Source organism: Syzygium oleosum, unplaced genomic scaffold, assembly GCF_021117445.2.
Source record: "Syzygium oleosum isolate NSW1041296 unplaced genomic scaffold, Sole_v2.1 Sole_v2.03, whole genome shotgun sequence".
Taxonomy (NCBI): domain Eukaryota; kingdom Viridiplantae; phylum Streptophyta; class Magnoliopsida; order Myrtales; family Myrtaceae; genus Syzygium; species Syzygium oleosum.
The window spans coordinates 2,491,807-2,511,678 of record NW_026607487.1 but is presented as its reverse complement, the minus strand read 5'-3'; the positions used below and the strand labels follow the sequence as shown (position 1 = coordinate 2,511,678).

General features: G+C 39.2%; 1 protein-coding gene, 2 long non-coding RNA genes and 1 pseudogene across 4 annotated transcripts in view; 1 reads left to right on the top strand and 3 right to left on the bottom strand.

Moving 5' to 3' along the window:
• Positions 1–19,872, bottom strand: part of LOC115662493 (disease resistance protein RPV1-like) — a 193,121-nt gene that overhangs the window by 56,231 nt on the left and 117,018 nt on the right. The gene's annotated exons all lie outside the window — the stretch shown is intronic.
• On the top strand, positions 2,765–11,337 carry LOC115662491 (uncharacterized; annotated as a pseudogene).
• LOC130137678 (uncharacterized) lies at positions 14,608–15,823 on the bottom strand. Its single transcript, XR_008816055.1, has 3 exons — positions 15,461–15,823; positions 15,291–15,356; positions 14,608–14,791 (listed from the first exon to the last, which is right to left on the bottom strand). It is a non-coding gene; the product is annotated as an uncharacterized LOC130137678 (long non-coding RNA).
• On the bottom strand, positions 16,583–17,739 carry LOC115662492 (uncharacterized). Its single transcript, XR_004003262.2, has 3 exons — positions 17,547–17,739; positions 16,784–17,437; positions 16,583–16,691 (listed from the first exon to the last, which is right to left on the bottom strand). It is a non-coding gene; the product is annotated as an uncharacterized LOC115662492 (long non-coding RNA).

Below are 19,872 nucleotides of genomic sequence, written 5' to 3'. Positions count from 1 at the left end.
TTTTTGAATCTTATAAGTCGAAACATACTGTTATAATTTCTTGCTCAAAAACAGATCATTTAATTAGTTGAATATGGTGAAAAAATTCCGATATGGCTTTGATTGACTTTAATAATAATACCTATGTTTTCTCCCAAAAGTTCAATTGGTTAGAATTGTTTTTTTGGTTGGTTTGATTTACTTTTACTGTTTGACTCGTTTGTCGTTATCTCTGCTTAAAATTGTGAAAAGCAATGGGTATAATTTCTCTTAAGTTTGTTCGTAGGAAAAGTCACTAAATTGTTGTAATCATCACCCCATGCTATCTTTCATAATTTTCGCTTGTACATCAATCTATACGGTATATTACATTAAAAAGTCTACTTTATGGAAAGGGGATTTCAAACCTCAAACTTTCGTCAAAAGTTTACACACAATTCGAATATATTTCACCAAAATGAGTTGAAGAAATAGGATATAATAAAATAGACAGAATTATATTTTAAATAGTCAAGACAATTGGAAATTAGTTTCATAAGTATTTCATTTTCCAAAGTTAAATCAAAATCTTTCCATCTTACAATCATTTAATTTTTTTTTCCTACACTAATTATCATCTTTCAACATATCTATCTATTCAAAACAAATTAAACCTTTTTTCATTTTTCCAAAGATCCGTATGGTGTGCTCTTTTTGCTAATGTTAAGAAGTTATTGGATCAACAAAAGAGTGTGATATCGAATCATAGGAACGAACTATTTCAAATTATATCAAGAATATAAAGATGTTTCCTTTGCCCAACATCTCTTGGTTAATTGCTAGGATAAATTCCTTGATATTGATCTGTCATGAGCCTATGAGGCATCAAGATGGACAAATATATAATAATAAAATGACATGAACATTGATAATTTAAGTGAAAGATAAACATAATTGAAAATTTTGGCTTCATGCTGAAAATCATATGTAATGAATACAAAGGTATGGATAAATTAATCAGCACAACAATTCCTCTGATTAGTCAAGTTTTTTTTTTTTTAAAATAGTCAGGTTAGTCTAGTGGTTTCTAGCAAGTGATTTGGTCTTGGTTTGTGTCGACCTTCCTCTGAACTTCCTTCACGTAGTGAAGCAAGCAAGAAAAGCTTCAGGAGACCAAGAAGACAGGAGGAAAGATCTGCATAATTTACGGATTGACCTGAACTGCTACTGCGGCGCTTGCGTCGTCCCTTCAAACGTGGAAAGTTTGAATCCGTAGGGCCTTTCAAACCCAAGAAGAGAAGCTATTCTGACCTAAAACAAAGTCAAGCTAAAAAAATATTGTTTTGAGATCAACTAAGCCAATCCTGCCTGACCCCTTGAAGTAAAGCTTTGATTGTATCGGCCGTGCAACCATACGTGCCAAAAAGAAGGAAAATATGGGGAAACCCGATCGATGGACGGGTCTAGAGGAGAAGTTTTTTGCGTGGCCTACGGACAATATCATCTTGATCATTAATTAAACGGGCCCTTTTGTGTGGCCCATATGATCGGCGATCGAGATGGGCTTTGTCTGTCTGGCGCACGGACCTGTGCGATACTTTGTTCGATCGATCCCGGGTGGAAGTGCTCAGGCTTACGGGAGATTCCATGGCCGATGATCAAGGTAGGCCCAAACTCATATACGGCCTAGGCACTATTTAACTACTAAAATGGCATGTGCAGATAGTCCAGTTGAGTTAGGCCCTCTAATGTAGACCCCCTAAGCCCACCCAGATGAATGTTTGATGCATTTGGCGTCCAAAAATTTTACCTAAGTCAGTAATCTCACGCCACGCAGCCAGCGAAGATAACGGCTCGATTTTGCAAAATTAAACATAGATGGCTCGATTAAATACAAAATCACCACCTTTTTTTTCTCCTTTTCAAAGGAGCGACGTGTGTATTTATTCCATTACAAATATTCAATTATCTCAAAATACACATATGTGTTTCATGCAAAAAAGGTGACCCATGCTAGCCACTCCTCTGGACGTAAATAGAAGAGTTTTACATACTATACAAGCTATATCGCAATTGGATAACACGCCGCTCAAAAGTTCGCTCAAACTGCGAATCAAATTCGTATTCTCCTAGAAAACAAGTCATCCCTCGGCCACTACACTAATTACCTCGATGATCGATTTGTATTTTATTTTTTATTTTTGTTTGGTCGAATTTTTCATATTTTAGTTAACCCACCTTTAAAAAATTGAATTTCGAAGTGGATAAGCCCGCTATGTGTGCGCTTAGGCTTCATCATTACATTTAGGTTGCATTTGGTCGACTGAATAAAAATCAGGATAGGATATGTTTTATCCTATCTTGTGTTTAGTGGTGGTCCATGATAGGATAAGGTCGGATATAGAATAGCCCGGAATAAAAAATCCGAGGGGGATGGGATAGATTTGGATAGGATTTCTAATGCCTATTTTTCAAGAAACCCTACGCTCCACTCGCCGTCATCTTCATCCTCACACCTTGTGCGCTTTCACCAAAAAAATTTCTCGGCTTTTTTTTCCTTCACTGACTCCTCCGGATCCGTGAATAGCAAAAAAAAAATTATCCTATCCGACTTTAAATTCGTAGTCCACTAAATAGTGGATAAGATATGAAGAAATCTCAGGATTTCTTATCCTATTCTATCCGGTCCTATTCTGTTTAGAAGTCCGGACAACCAAACGCAGGAGGCCAGAAAAAGGGGGATTTAAAGAGCAAATATGCCGTTTTGGGAAAGATCCAGTGGCGCCCCCCCGAGTTCCTTCCCTCGTCATCAAATTGCCCCCTTTTGTTGATTAGGGTTTCTTCCTTCCCCTGTCTCCGCTTCCGCCCAAGCCAAAGGCGACTCGGAGTTCGCCGATCACGACCCTCGCTCTCCATTTTCCGGCTCCGGCGAGTCGCATTCCCTCCGGTAACGGCTCGCCTGCTGTTCTTCCGCTTCCGTTTCTTCCTCTTTGGTCGCTGCATCATTTGCTCGTTTGTTCCTCTTGCTGCTACACTGGTCGAACGGGCAATTCGTTGCTCGGTTGCGTTTTTAGGCTGCGGAGTTGAGTTCGCCTGGATTTGTACTCGGTCGTCGCAGTTTTTCAGGTCTATTTTCCGTCGATGATCGAAAGGGTTCATTGAGTAGATAGGGGGGGAAAAGAGGGTATGATCTGATTTGAACGAATTGGAGTTACGGCGAATGTTGAGGTGGTGGGATGAGATTGGAGTGTTTTTTGCTCTCGTGGGGTGTGGCTTTTTAAGTGGGTGGTGCGAGAATGGTGGCGGCTGTTTGGTTTGAGTTTGTTGATTTTGCTGTACTTCCCAGTTCAATTAACTTACTGTTATTGAGCACCTTAGGATGACTGAGTTCAGCTTGCGTATTGGGTGCCTCTTTAGCTGGCAGCCAGGCAATTTTAGAGGGTCATTTTGCATACTATGTATAGGAGAACTGTGAAGCGTTACGGTTTTAAGGTATCGTGTGACATTTGTTGTGCTCGTGTACTCCCGACGATTGTTCTTTGTGTCGTCTGGTGCAGTGATCCCGGGCGCATGAGGTAATGTGATTTTTTTCTACTGTTCTCGCTATAGGTTGGCTAGTTTTAACCAAATAATGGCATGAGTATGATAACTTTAATCGAACTTCTTAAGGGCATGTTTGTTTTTTTTTTGGTAACCCAGGGAACCCCCGCACGGCCGACAGCCGGGGGTAAACCCTGGGGGCGACACGTGCTAGCCACCACACACGTGCCACCGGTTAAGTCACCCTGCGGCGCCCGGGATTCGAACGCTCAACCTTTTGCGAGAGGAAGAGCGCCCGCTCCAGCGACGCCACCCAGGCGGGTGGTCTTAAGGGCATGTTTGTTTTTTTTTTTTGGTAAAGATTAAGGGCATGTTTGTTTGTACCTAATTAAAAGAAAAAAAACACTTTTCTGGTTTCCCGCCAAAAACGTGAAATGCTAGTCAAATTTGAGAAAATTATGAAAAAGTTGTATGTGAATCTACGTGTCGACATTTGAGTTCTGTGAAAGTTTCATGAGTTTTGGATTTATAAAAAGTTAAAGTGGGTGAGCTGCAATAATTAGATTAAGCAAAAATAAAAATGTAGAAGTCATTCCCAATATGCCCTAAGCTTGGACAGTTTTTACAGCTTTTTCTCCTAGTTCTCCCTAAGTTCCTCAAAGCCTGCTTGCACTTTCCCACCTTGGTTCAATCGCAGAGGACTTCCAATCCAATTGCTAAATTGGGTTCTTCGCTTTTCTTTCTCTATAACTTGGTTGAATTCTGGCTCTTTGGTCTTGGTGCATAGAAATGAGCCTTCAGATGAAATTTCTTATTTTGGAGAATTGAGAGCAACTTTTTTTGTTTAATGTTTCTGAGAGTACTTGGAGCGTGTCATTTTTGGTTCTGGCTGCTTTGTCATTCTGTATGGATGATAAACAGGATTCGTTATGATGCTTGTTATCTCTAAACTAATGTTTTTATTCTTTGTGGGACAGTTCTGCTTCCATGGGATGGGACGATAAAATTGTCAAACAGCCGGAAGAGGAAACTCATGAATCATGGACCCTATCTCTTCACTCTCTGTCTGATTTATCCCACATTTCGCCAATTGTATTCTTGTACCTCATCAAAGAATGTTATGCTTCTGGTATAACAATGCTTTCCCCTTCAAAAGTCTCTTTCCACGTTTACTTTCCAGTTTCCCTTAATGGTTCACATCATATGCAGTATATGTGAGGAAATGGCTACTATATGCATTGGATGATTGACTTGCCTGCATCTTCTGGTTGTACGTCAACTTTTTCTTTAACTTCTCTTCCAAAGATGAGGCTCTTCTTTAGATGCTCCTCTTATTTTAAGAACAAACTGAATTTTTGAGCCATGTAAGACATTCGTCCTCAGATCTCAACAATTAGAGGACACACATGCAGTACATAGTGCATCTCAGTATTTACGACTACTGTCACACTGCACAGAACATTACACTTTTTGATGAGGAATAATTGGTCATTTACTGGATTGCTATCCTTCGAGTCTTTTCATAGATGCTTGGAATCCACTTGGTTTATGGCTATCTGGACTTCCTTTCTTAGACATATTGCCTTTTGTTTCAATGTTTAGGTACCTTGAAGGCAACTAGAAAGTTCGGGGTACTTCAACATCAAGTTCATCAAGTATTAAATAATGGGCCCCGACCTGGACCCGCTACTTTTGTCATACACTGTCTCTATGCACTACCCATATTTGACATTCACTGTGAGGGATTCAGTCACTTGATAATATCTTCTCTCCGTTGTTTTCTGAAAGCTAACCTTGCGGACTCCTTGCAAGCAAAGGACTTAGCTGCACATTTATTTGTTGATATGGTTTCAGGGATATGTAAATCATAATGAGAGGATACTTGTGAAGGTAGTAGAAGTGTTTGACGTGAGAGTGACAGACCTTGAGAATGTCATATGCCAACTTAAAGCTACAAACATTAACTTTAGACCAATCACTGCCCTAACATTTCTTGAGCAATATATTTTCAAGTTGATAGAGTCTCAGTCCTATATGACAGCAGTCACTCTATTGGAGCACTTTTCTATTCGCCAATCTGGGAAATCCTTCCTTCTTGTTATGATGGAAAAGAAAGAATTTAGGGCTGCAGAGAAGTCGGCCACATTTATGGGCAAGTCAATGTTATGTGTACTTGTCCAGGAATATGTAGACAGAAAAATGCTGAAGTATGCTTATGTGACAATAAAGAAAAACAATCTCCAGCAAGAATTTGCTGATGTATATCATCAATGTAAAGAAAGGTACTTCTTTGCTGTTAAAATTGTTTGGAAGTAACTTTTGCTAAAGATTTATTTATTATGTTGCTGATAGTGCAAGGAAATCCAAATTTCTTACTGCAGCCATTGTATCGAGAACAGCAAGACTAATTTATTCTTTTGTAGTTCAATGAAGCAGCTAGCAGAAAAAGGATGCTGGGATGTTGCTGAGTCAAAGGCAAAGGGCGATAAACAGTTCATTGAATACCTGGTATTAGTCTAAAATGCTTTGTTCCAACTGTGGTGTCTTTCTTTAGATGAACTTGAATTTGCACTCTTTTAAGTTGCAACCTTAGTAGATTTGTATCAATCTTTTGAGGTTGGCAGTTGGCCTTCTACAGGGGTTCCTCAAATAGTCTTATCAGTCCTGTTATTCTCAGGAAGGGGTATTGGCAGAACTTTTTCAGTAATTGCACGTTTCATCTCCTGCTATTGGACTTCGGTGCAATGTATAATGGTTCTTGGTTCTTTCATAGAGAAATGTGATTAATTTTATAGTCATAAGTATGTTTTCCAATGTTACTAGAGCATTTGAGCTGCGTACATAAATGACACCTTGCGGCTTGAGCAAGAAATTCTGTGGTGCCACCTCCTCCTTTGTGATGAACATTTGTCCTTTTACTGTTGTTTTTTCCTCCTTTCCTTTGCTTTTTCCCCAAAGGTGGTGTTTAAGTTTGGAAATAACAAATTACCAGCTTGTAGTTGTCGTTCTTCTAGACATATAAAGAATGGAGACTTTGTGTGCTTTTGCTCGCTCTATTAAGATTTTACTCTTCCACTTTAAAGGTCTATTTGGCAATGGAAGCTGGTTACTCGGAAAAAGTTGATGAATTGTGTGATCGATACTCTCTTCAAGGTTTTTGCAAAAGCCAAAGGTGTGCCAACTTCTTTTTGTTTGCCGATATAGTAGAAAATCATATTGCTGTAACTTCTCTTCTCCAAACTATAAGTTTAGAAAACTATGTTGTTGCACTAGTTTTGCTGAAACAGTTAACTTTTTGTCAGTCACTGCTGTGATTGGAACCTCTATTGTGCTACTAGAATCCAACTAGATGCCTCAAGTAGGCTACTGGGAACCTTAGACCAGGATTCTTCCTGCTTTGTTTGCATAAGGTGCTTGGACTATGCATAAGGTACTATTGGCACAGTTGACAAGGTGTTGGCATGCTTATCTAGTGAGTTAAGTATGGGGCAATTGCTTTGATCAGCGTAGATGGCTATCTTTGTTTGAATATGCCTTCTCATGTGCATATCTTTATCATTACATTGCTTGGATTTTGTCAGAGAATGTGGCAAACTTTTGGGATTCTTATGGCCAGTATATTGTTATTCGGTTTACCGAATGGATGTTTTGCTGACGTTCTCTTGTTGCTATAACTTGTAAATCTTGGTTTGAGTTGTATCTCAGGAAGTGCTGAAGTCATTATGTCTCGAAAATTTGCTGAATTATTTGATGTCTTGAAACTGACAGTTGCATCTGCAATTAGGTCTCTAGTTCTCCATGATTGAGGAAAAGAATAGTTCTGCTTGTGCCTGATGATCTAGAATCAATTGCTTGCCATATTATGTTGATCTTGAAAAGTTTTTAGTGGACCTTCGTATGTGTTGGGTATTGAACTTCTCTGATAAACCTGTATTCTGTTGCACTATCATCAGTATGGTGTAAGTATGCTATGCCTAGATATTTAGTCCTTGGTGATCTCATGTTGTGGAGTATAGTAGTAGGATTTTCGTAGTGATGTTGCATTCTCTTTTTCTAAAATACTAATTTATAACCGTTGGCTTGTTTAGAATTTGATGCAACTCTTCTGCATCGTAAGCACTATCTGTGCCTCAAAGAACTGGGCATTGAAGATGTTTTTTGGGTTGATCAAGTGGATAGTTTGCATACGGCAACATGCTATATTGAAGAATCTAAAGTTGTTGGTATGGACTGTGAATGGAAACCGAATTATGTAAAGGGCAGCAAGCCTAACAAGGTAATTGCTAGGTCCTGTCTGACCTCATCTTCCTATGCATAATCTCTTGGAGGTTTTATATACTCGCTGAAAATTATCTTTGTGCCTTCTTGTTCCAAACAAATTCATTGTTGCCATAAAAGAAATTAAATGGTTTAACAATCAAGAGTTATCATCAAGCTTTTGGTGATCGCCACTATCTTTCTTATATTTCAACAGCCATGAAAACAACTATGAAGCATGATATTCAACAATGACATGATGAGAAAAAAACTTTTAAGATGATTTCAGATGTGCTTTACTTGTTATATAGTGCGCGTCCTTTTGGGAAATACGATGAGGGATATGCTTGGCCAGAAGTAGAACCTGTTTGAAGGTTGCATTTGGAAGATCCGCGTAAAATGGTAGAGAGTATCTATATCTGATTTGACATGTGGTGACCACTATCAGATTGGATCATATCAGATAAAGGCTGATGTATATTGTATAGGACTACAGTGAGGAGGTGGCAATACAAGAAGAAGATGGTTTTGTCACCGCTTCTCACCATCTTGTATGTGATCGCCATTGGCATGGCTAGTCTCACCAATCAATGTCCCTACTGCTGTCGACTTAGCTCTGTCTGTCTGTCTGTTTGTCTGTCTGTCTGTCTGTCTCTCTGTCTCTCTGTGAATGGACCAAGTGTGCAATTTGGCTCTAAGCAATGACTTGGTCTTTTCAGCCAAATTACAGCAGCTGCTTGCTCTGCTGAGGTAATTCAGAGGTTTTGGTTGAGCAAGTTGTAGCTGCAATTTGGTAAAGAAGATCAAGGCGCCGTCAAGTCTCAGTTTGGCGACTTTGTGTCAATTGTCATGACTTGTTGCCACCTTTGCGCTTGGCTGGTTCCACTCTGACCTCTCTGTCAGAACGAATATCTTAAAAGGTCATCCATTAATGTCAGAAATCAATTAAGTCCGATGTTTATTTTGATTTTCAGGTGTCCATCATGCAGATTGCTTTCAGCAGAAGTGTTTTCATCTTTGATCTCATAAAATTGTCAGGGGATGTGCCACATATTCTGGATAACTGCCTGAGTCGTATTTTACTGTCTCCAAGTATTCTAAAGCTTGGTATGAGAAATTATTTAGCGTAATTGTATTCTCCCCTTTGCTTCTTGGTCCAAACATAGCCTTAATTTGGTATCACCAATATGTGTCTACTAATCTAGGAAAAAGAAAATCATTGTACTGACGTAAGAATTTGGAATTTCTGGTACCAGACGTACATAGGGTATCACAAAGTAAGAGTTTGGACAAGGAATAATTATTTGTGCATGTTTGGTACTGATATGACTAAGGGTGACCGGCATTGGTTGTTTCAGTGTGTTTGTTTTGCTGAAGTAAATAGCTTTCCACAGAATTTCCTGATGTTCCTGCTCTATGCAGGCTATAATTTTCAGTGTGATACGAAGCAACTCACCAGCTCCTATGAAACATTGGGGTGTTTTAACCATTTTGAAATGCTGTTGGACATTCAGGATGTATTTAAAGAATCCAGTGGTGGTCTCCCGGGGCTTGCTGAGGTAAAATGTGACTTGCATCTCATATCTTGTATTGCTGTCTTGCTTACCAAGAGAGGGGTGAAAAGGGAGGAACACAATTTCTTCTTGCTCAGAACTCATGTTGGGATCCTGATGCATGCCTTTGAGATCACATTTAGCTCTGAAGTAATTAGTTTTATCTTTATTTCTTGGGTCTAACTAGGAAATACTTGGTGCTGGTTTGAACAAGACAAGAAGGAATAGCGACTGGCGGCAACGACCTTTGAGTCAAAATCAGGTTATTTTACATTTTCGTCTGTTTTTTTTTTATATTATTTCCTCAGAATGGAAATTACAGGAAGAATCACACAATTTAATATCAGAACTCAAATGGTTGGGAGAGCATATTATTGTGCGGAATGCATCTGTAAGAATGATGTCAGTATGCGGAACTTCATGGAGACACTTCCATGGAAATCTTAATGCTCTGAACTTTCAAGAGTGTAGGGTCAGCAGACATGATTTTGGCATTTGCTTAAGCGATTTCTCGAGATCTTCAGTGCAACAAAAGTACTTCTGGCGTCTATTTAAAACAACGTAACTGCTGATTTATTTTAGGAAAAAATTTATTTTTCATCTTTATACTTTCACGCTTTTTCTAATCAAGTTCTTTTAATTTATCTTATCAAGTCCTACTTTTGCTGAATTTTTAATCAAGTCCCTCCGATACCAAATTTGACCAAATTCAGCGGACGGCTGATGTGCCAAAGTGTGATGTTAATGTGCAGATACCCAAATTGACATGTGTGAAGAGAATTAGATATCGTAGACAACGTGTAAGTATGATGCGGATAATTTCCGTCAATCCACATTGACAGAAAATTTTTATCCTGGTCATGGCATGACGTTGTTCAACGGTCACATCAGCTGGACTTAATTGGATTTGATGTCGGAGGGATTTCATTCGGGGACTGGATTGGAAAAGGCATGAAAATACGTGCAAGAAAAGTAGAATTTTTCCTATTTTTTACAAATGTCATCCCCTCTTTCAACCCCAAGATAGGGAAAGAACCATAAATGTATATTAAGGAGCAAACACAGCGCAGAGAAGAAAGGAGAAAAGTAACCATTGATGTTTCTGAAATATGATTAGAGCAGAAGTCCTTTGATTTAACTTGAGCAATTGCAATGTTTGCAGCTGGAATATGCCGCTCTTGATGCTGCTGTTCTTGTGCACATATTTCATCATATATGGGACCGATCTCAGCAGGCTACTGCAGACGGTAATGACAAAATTGAATGGAAGTCTTCTATAGTAAGTGAATAGCATCTATTGGTTTCCTTAACTCTCCTATAAGAAAAGCTGAAGTGAAAAGTATGATATTCTTTTTAACTTTTGTGCAATTTGTTTGACCATTAACGGTTGTTGCAGATTTCGCACATGGATAATGCCAAGACGACCAAAAAGAATGTTCGGAATAGAACAAAGTGCAGAGTGGAGATTGACTAGCTCGACAATCAATTCATGAACTGTCGAAGCTATTGCTGTCAGGGGCGGTTTTTCTTATGTAAATAGCTTTTGCATGTAAAGACTAGACATCATTACTTAGTGATCCAATTAATAATTCTGATGTGCATATGGGAAAAATTCATTGCCAATGAGAGCTTCAGTTCCGTCTTCTTGTGCTGGGTCGCTTTTTCTTAAGAGAATTTTGGTGCTTCAGAAAGCTCCTTGGTCGAAACCTGACCACGGCCACACTCTATGCTTTTGAGTTCTAGTTTCCCACGGTTCCCCAACACGAAGTTACTCTTGAATTTCCTTGGTTAAGAGTGTATGTAGTTGACAGGAGCTAAATAGTATTGGTGAGTCATTCACCAAAATGAGCAGCCATCTATGCAGACATTGCAATGTTCTCCCTTGCGCTATAAGTTGCCTTTGCCGTGCCTATCATTCGCTCTGCAGATCTCTAGCTAAGCGATTTCTGGGGAAACAAAGCGTGCTATATCTGGCAATGAGAAGAACCAAAAAGAGGGACAAGCGAAACCAAACATAACCGCAATTTAGGTATGTGCATGATCACGTTAATTTCCTTTTGGATTTGGTGGTCTTGTATCATTATCATTGATTTAAGATGAGTATTGTTGCGGATCTTTCTTTGATTTTTGAATAATCGAAATTTCAACCACCCGACAAACCCCGCGAATGTAGGTTTGGGACGAATTCGTCTCGCCTCTGAAGCCGATCACAGCAGCATCACGTGTTAATATCAAAGACACAGAAGCCTTCGGTCGCATGGCATGTAACCTGTAACTTCACTTAACAAGAGAAAAGCATCATCGTAATTTCAAAAGAAAGAAAAAAATTGCATGGATTTATATCCCAATGTTAAAAATAGAAGGTCCAAATCCTGGTCGCCTCTCTCCCTTACGTGAAAGTCTCCATCCCCAACCGAAAAAAGCACCTCTATGTTTGCTGTCATCTCCATCTGAGAACATTAGAGAGAGCCTTCCTCTCTCTCTCTCTCTCTCTCTCTCTCTCTCTCTCTCTCTCTCTCTCTCTCTCTCTCTCTCTCTCTCTTCGAAAAAAAAATCCTTCTCATCCCAAAGAGGGGAGAGGCCACGAGGGAGGGCCGGGAGAGAGAGAGAGAGAGATCGAGGACACAGATGGACCTGTGGTCGCTGAGCTACCGATCCCATGGAGTTGGCCGGACTTTAGAGATCATGACGATCCAAGCTCTTAACCAAAACCCGATGTACATAGCCAAATCCCGGCCTCGCATGCTCGAACCCGCTTCTCCCCCGCACAAAGTATACAAAGTGAAGAAGTCGGCAATAAAAGCGTCGTGGTGGAACGATCCGGAGAAGAAGAGGAAGAGGAGGGTGGCCAGATACAAGCTTTATTCCGTCGAAGGCAAGTTCAAGGCTTCTCTCAAGCAAGGGTTCCGATGGTTGAAGCGCAATTGCTCGAGCATCACTCACCGATTCTAATTAGTAGAAATTACGGAATATTGTGTTCATCGCCATCAAGAGAGAAAAAAAGTGAGATCTGTCAAGAGGAAATAGAGAGGTTTGTTGTGTTTATTGGGTGTTCATCTTTATATGTATCTAATGGTAATCAAATATTCAGAAGAGTGCCATAATGTTCGATCTTTCCGATATTATGTTCGCATGACTCGTTGTTTCATTCATCGATCTCCAGCATTCAAAAAATAAGAAATGAGACAACCCATATGTGATGGTCGTATATATTTATAAACGCTGATTTTTTTTAAAAAAACATTACTTACCTTCTGATTTATCTGGGACAGGATCCTGCATGCATGCCCATGTAAAGTAAAATTGTTTGATCTATTTTTTTTTTTGGTAACCGAGGTGTCCGGGCCAGCTTGTGCGCACCTCGACTATTCCTCGAGGGAGACTAGCACAGCAAGCCACCGCCATGGCCCCCCACTTAAATCACAAGTGCTCAGCTGGGGAATCGAACCTGGGACCAGTGCACCTAACCACACAATCTCAAGTACGCCCTAACCAACTGAGCTACCCATGGATGGGTAAATTGTCTGATCTATTCATCTCTCCTCTTTTCACTAAGCTCTTTTCCTAATAAATTTTATGATGATTGCAGAATCAGATGAATACTTGTATTTGTAGGATTGACGTTTCGATCTATTTAGGGGTCGATTTGTTGTTTAGGACTCTGTTTTGGCCATATGTTTGTTTAAGCCTCGTTTCTGGGTTCTTTAACCCCCTTCTTTCCTCAATTCATCTATTTCGATTCCTCTTTGTGGCACAATTCATCATCTGGCAACGTATACTACCGAAACTATATAACCTAAAAATGCCGGGTGTTAAATAAATCGAAAGGCTTTCCATAGTTCCATTTTGATTTGAGGACAGTTTTCATATTCCTAGTACTGTCCCGTCGAGCTTGGAGTTACAAAAGTGAGGAAAACTGAAAAGCCTCAAAGTGAACCCTCTTTAATCCTGTCAAAACTTACTTAGTTATTGTTCAAATGGCTGTAATTTATGAGATCTTGACGTAAAATGTGATAGAACTTTAAAAAACAAGCTTGAAGCAAATCTCTAGCACGAAATCGAAGCAGAAGAAAGAAAAGACTTAAAACTCATGAACAGAACCGAATCAGTTCACTCGGTTTAACACTTTCATCCAGTTATCTGGGAAATTCACGGTTTTTGAACTTCAAATCAATTCAGCTGATAAGGTTGTAACTAATGTTCCATAAGTCGTCAAACACAATGCTATTGCCCTTTGGCTTAATTTGCCTGGAGACTGGTTAAGCAATTAAGTAAATAAAGCATAGAGTCGATACATTAACTTTACTTGCGACTTTTCTCGTGTAATGTTTGACCAATATTCTGAAAATTAAATTATTTCATGTTAAGTATGTTTAACAAGTATTTCAACACGACTTGCATTATATGTGTTACTACTCATAGATTCGAACTTGGCTTAACAAGCTCCTTGGCCTTGTCTTGAGCTTTGTAAAAATTTAGTCGAAGTTCAAGTGGACAACAAGCGAATCAGATAATGAGTACCTTGCGAGTAGCTTTTAACTAATAAAATTCCACCATCGTAATCTAGTAAAGGGTACAAGAATATCTGAGAGTGGCCACCAAGAAATTGCATCGATTGAAACTAGAATGCATGATTGGTGACCACAAATTTGGTGTAGTAGAGTCTGATTATTAACCAATTACATGACCATTTAAAGTTTTTTGTTCAAACCAAATGAGTAAATTTTGGGAAGGGCTCTTTTCACCCTTCCAAAAATTTTGTCCACATTTTCACCAATAGTTTTCAACCGTAGCCAACGCCAGAAAAATAGGCTTCAGGTATGAAAATGTACACGGGTGTGTCTCTCCTGCTTTTAGATTCATGCGTAAATAAATCAAGTTCGAGATTATACAATCAAAGTGATTGAAAAATGCCTACATATGAATTTTTCGACGTAACCATACCAGAGAGATGATTTTACACAAATGAAGCCTTTCATTTCGTGTTCAAAATTCTTCCTAATGAGAAACTACGGGATTCTTGAAAACCTTTTCATTGAAACTCTTGGCCGCAATTGATAGATTATTTGCTAATTCCACGACATTCACGTTTTCCACGAAAATAGTCTCTGCTCCAGTGGCAAAATTGTAGCTTGAAGTGGACATCTTAGCGGTTATCTTGTTAACAAATTTGATTTAATACTTAAAATTTACATGCAGAACCACCTGCACATGTGGTCTTCCTGCAAGCACTTTTGAGATTCGGCCTTTGCTAAAGAATAGCAAGATGTCAAAGCTTGCAAAGGACTAAAACACCATATAAGAAGAGGTTTCTTTATATCAAGAATCATTTGAAGAGTATTAACAACACGGAGCACATGATAAACGCCAATAGAAAAGAACTTCGGAATGCCTTCCCATAATGACATAGCTCATTCATGCCCGTATCTCCATCCCATGGTGTTTGGGGACTTTCTCCGAGTTTCATGAAATGCACCTTGAATCTGCACAAGGAAGTTAGTATTGACTGATTATCAATAAATGAAGATATCCGAGATCGCAGCATCACAATTAACCCCATGAAGATAAGGTACAAATGCGTAAACATCATTTACACCAATCGCGGTTGGACCACAATGAACAGAGACTCCATTAGCTAGCCGATGAAAAAGAAAACAATAGGCTTAAGAGAAGTAAGCAATTAGCAACACTTTCCTCGTTTGCGTTCAGGAACAGAATTGATGTTAACAAAATTATGCTGAAAAGGTGAAGTGCCTAAACTACAGCACAGAAAGATGTATTTTTTACTTGGTCATTGGCAATATCCAATCAACAAAATCAGCAATTTGGGATAATTAGTGAGAAGGTAAATTTCAACTTTACGAATTCAATACCGCATACATGAGAACTGAGCTTATCAAATCAGAAACCCATATGACAACATTCAAAGGATATTATCACCCAAATAAACTGATAGAAATGGAGGAGCTTAGCAGTGCATACCTCCCTCTGCAGAGCCTCATCGAGTTCAAGAGTGATATCATTAGAATGCAATCGCATCAAATAACTCTGCATCAGGTTAACATACAAAAAGTTCAGCAACTACTCATTTGATTAACAAAGAGATAGAACCAAACGAGAATACAAAAAGCAGATTCAATTTAAAAAGCTACATTTGCCATCATTCAGGTATGTGCTGCTGAGACCAGATCAAGTGTTTTGGATTTTCACAAGCATCAAAATTGCCTCAAGACACTCCAGTTGGTCCACGAGCCTCTTCAAGTTTGCCACGCAAGATGGTCCTCAGCTGTTGCTGATGCTACCTCTGCAAAATCCCTTTTCTTCCTTTTCATCTGTCTCAGGTCTGGAATTTGAAGTTCCTCAGCCAAGTGAGCCACACCCAAATCAGTCATGTGATAAAACAATTCCATGATAACAATAGGATCAAATGGGTTGTAAACTAATTAGCAAATTCTTGAGCTCCTCGCCCCCAACTTGTTTCACATATGGGCAAAATATTGACCAATTATGCAAAAGGTCATCAATAGAGCTGATTCATAGACCAACCAAACCTGTCATAGAAGCAGCATCAGTTTACCTTGCTTGATAATATTTCAAAACAACAATTTGACTACTCGTAATGTTAAGGGGGTGTACATTCATATATGACAGAAACATTTTTATCAGCAACTAGAAATACTTGAACCTTATATTTTATTTTAGCTCAGTTTATCATACTTACTGGGAATTGATGCTCTTAACAATAAGAAACTTGAAAGGGTTTTCGTTCATCACGAAAAACCGAAAGGCGTTTGTCCCAAACAGGACATCTACCATTAGTTAAATTTGACACAAGCAAACTCACAAAGGAACTCAAAATGGCCAAGGATTTTTTCAAAGAAAATATGAATTTTGGACAGGGAAAATCTAGGCGTAGTTTACAATATTGAGTAGCAGAAAATCATCGGGCTCTAGGTGAAAATTTCAAATCGAGGTTTAATGAGGGGGAAACTGTAAATAACTAGAGAATTCTTGTTTGCCTATGTTTGATATTTTCATCCTTGCCTCACAAGCAGCTAATCAGTTTGCAGTCTACAAAAGCTGCCATTGGAGGGATAAATGAAAAACATTGCTATAACGTAATATGTAGGCAAATATGGAGTTTCCAAAATCAATCAACTAGATACCCGGTGTGGAGCAAATCATTCTTAAAAAATAGAACTTCAAGAAAAGTATTGCTCTATTCGCTCACACTAGCCGTTCAAGGATGAAGAATCTTACTAGATGACCAATGCCTTCTATTGACATTTGCGTCAACATTTTGATCTTGGCTGAAGCATTTCTATGACCAACTCCCCCACTCCTTCAATCATGTAAGACTAGCAATTTAGGAAAGTACAGAACCTGTCATGGAAAACCTTCCTGTCAAAAGAAGATAATGATGAAAAGTAGGTCATGAATCTTAATGGAAAAATGATTGTTCACTGTTAATTAACCTCTGGTGAGGAAACATCACTCCATGAGTCGCAAGACAGCTCTTCTTGATAATTTCTAAAGAGGCGTGTTCCAGATAATTTCCGTATTGCTTCCAATGAGTCGCAACCAGAAATATCCAAATCAATTAAATCCAACTTTTCAAATCCCCAAAGCTGAGTAAGTTTCTTACAGTCTTCAACTACTAGAGATCATAACTTCTCATATCCGGTTACATTTGGCAAAGTCTCCATTGATATGCATCTCGTGATATCCAATTTTACTAAGAACTTCGCACCGTCAAGGCCTCGAATTTCGACTAGATTGTTGCATCTCCTAGCCACTAAATGCTTCAAACACCGCGATTCTGGACAGAGAAGCATTTTAATGGAATTGCAGCCACATATAAATATGTCCTCCAAGAACTCCAAATTCTCATAGCCTTGAATTTCAACTAGGTTATTGCAATGCTCAGCGCATAATTGTTTCAGACGAATTGATGGTGAAAGGTCCGATCTTTCAATGGAACCTCACTTTTCTGTTGAAAGCTCTTCCAAGTACTTGTATCCATCAAGCTTAAGTGATATCGGCTTATCAAACTCTCTAACACAGAGTTTCAAGAGTCTTGAGGAAAGCACGGGAGCGATATCATTAGAAAGCAACTGCATCAAACAACTCTGCATCAAGGTAACATACAGAAAATCAGCAGGTACCTATTAGATTAATAGGGACTTAGAACCTAATGAGCATACAGACAGCAGATTCAATTGAGAAAACTACACTAACAAGCATTCAGGAATGTGCTGTTGAGACCAAATCAGGTGTTTGGATCTTCACAATTATCGAAACTTCCTCAGTACAATCGAGTTGGCCCATGAGCCTCTTCATGATTGGCACGCAAGATGGCCCTCAACTGTTGCTGATTCTTCCTCTGCAAAATCCCTGGTCATTTTGATTGGGCTCTGGTATGAAACTTGAAGTTTCTCTGCCAAGTTAGCCAGACCCAAATCAATCATGTCATAAAACGAATCCATGACAACAATAGGATCAAATGGGATGCAAACTAATTAGCAAATTCTTGAGCTCCCTGCCCCAGCTTGTTTCACAAAACGGGTGAAATATTGTCCCAATTATGCACAAGGTTATCGATACAACTCATTGAATTGAAGTCCAATACTAAGCCTCAGTCATTACATAGACTAACCAGACCTGTCACAAAAGCAGCACCGGTTCGCCTTTGCTTGATAATCTTTCAAAAAAATAGCTGTGAGCTGGTCTATAATTATATATGACAGACAAGTCAGAACTACTTCTCATTTTTTTTATCACCAACTAGAGAAACTTGAAACTTTGACTTTTATTTAGCTCAGTTTCTCATACTTACTAGGAATTCATGCTCTATCTTGTAAGATTCAAGAGGAACATCAATGGAACAATGAGAAACTTGACTGGGTTTTTTATCATCAGGGAAAATAAAAAGGTGTTTGTTCTGAATAGGATATCTATCATTAGTCAAATTCGACACACAAAAATACTCACAAAGGAACTCAAAATGGCCAAGGATTTTTTAAAAGAAAATATGAATTTTGGACATAGGGAAAAATGGACTTTTGAAGCAGTTCAGAATATTGAGTAGCGGAAGATCATCGGCCTCTAAATGAAATATTCAAATCCCGGGTTTATCAAGGGAGAAACTGTAAATCACTAGGGAATTCTTGTTTATCTATGTTCGATATTTTCATCCTTGCCTCACTAGCCGCTAATCTGTTTGCAGTCTACACAAGCTGCCAATGGAAGGATGAAAAATATTGCTATAACGTAATATGTAGGCAAATCCGGAGTTTCCAAAATCCATCAAATAGATACCAGATGTGGAGCAAATCATTCTTAAAAAATAGAGCTTCGAGAAAAGTATTACTCTATTCGCTCATGCTGGCCATTCAAGGATGAAGAATCTTACTAGATGACCAATGCCTTCTATTGACATTTGCGTCAACATTTTGATCTTGGCTGAAACATTGCTATGACCAACTCCCCCACTCCTTCAATTATGTAAGACTAGCAATTTAGGAAAGTACAGAACCCTGTCATGAAAAACATTCTTGTCAAAAGAAGATAGTGATGAAAAGTAAGTCATGAATCTCGGGGGAAGGACACTAGAAGTGCCAAAAGTTATATACGGCGCTCACTTTGGTGCCAAAAGTTTCATTTGGATCACTTAAGTGCCAAAAGTTTACGCCAGCGATCACTTAAGTGCCAAATCGGAGAAAAAACAATCACTTAAGTGCCAACGGCGAGAAATTCCGACCAAATTTAATACGTGGCTTTTATATTTAAATTTTAATGACACGTGGCATTTCCACGTGTATAATTTAATTTTTTAAATATTTTTTCTGATTTTTTTCTTTCTTTTCTTTTTTCTTTTATTTCTTCTTCTTCTTCTTCTTCTTCTTCTTCTTCTACCATGGCCGGTGGCCGAGCCTCCGGCCACGGCCGGCCTATCCGGGCGTCGCCTTCCTCTGAGCGAGGCCCAACGAGGCCGCCATGGCCTTGGCGAAGGCCGGCATCGACGGATCTGGCGAGGCGAGCCCTAGCTCGCCGAGCCTCACCCGGAGGAAGGCGACGCCTGGCGAGGCCGGCCATGGCCGGTGGCCGGATGCCGGCCATCGGAAATAAGAAAAAAGAAAAGAAAAAAAAGAAAAGAAAGGAAAAAAGAAAGAGAAGGGGAAAAAAAGAAAAGAAATGCCACATCAGCCTCCGGTGAGCCACATTAGCCTCCGGCGAGCCATATCAGCTTGAGAAATTAATAAAAAAATGCCACGTCAGATTTCCGGCGAAGTGGCACTTAAGTGATCGTTTTTCACAACTTTTGGCACTTAAGTGATCCGATTGAAACTTTTGGCACCAAAGTGAGCGCCGTACACAACTTTTGGCACTTCTAGTGTTCTTCCTCCCATGAATCTCAGAAGAAAAATGATTGTTCACTACTTATTTACCTCTGTTGAGGAAACATCAATCACTCTCTGTTAAGTAATCATTAATCCATGAGCAGTAAGATGTTTGTTCATAATTTCTAAAGACGCGTGTTCCGGATAATTTCGGTATTGCTTCC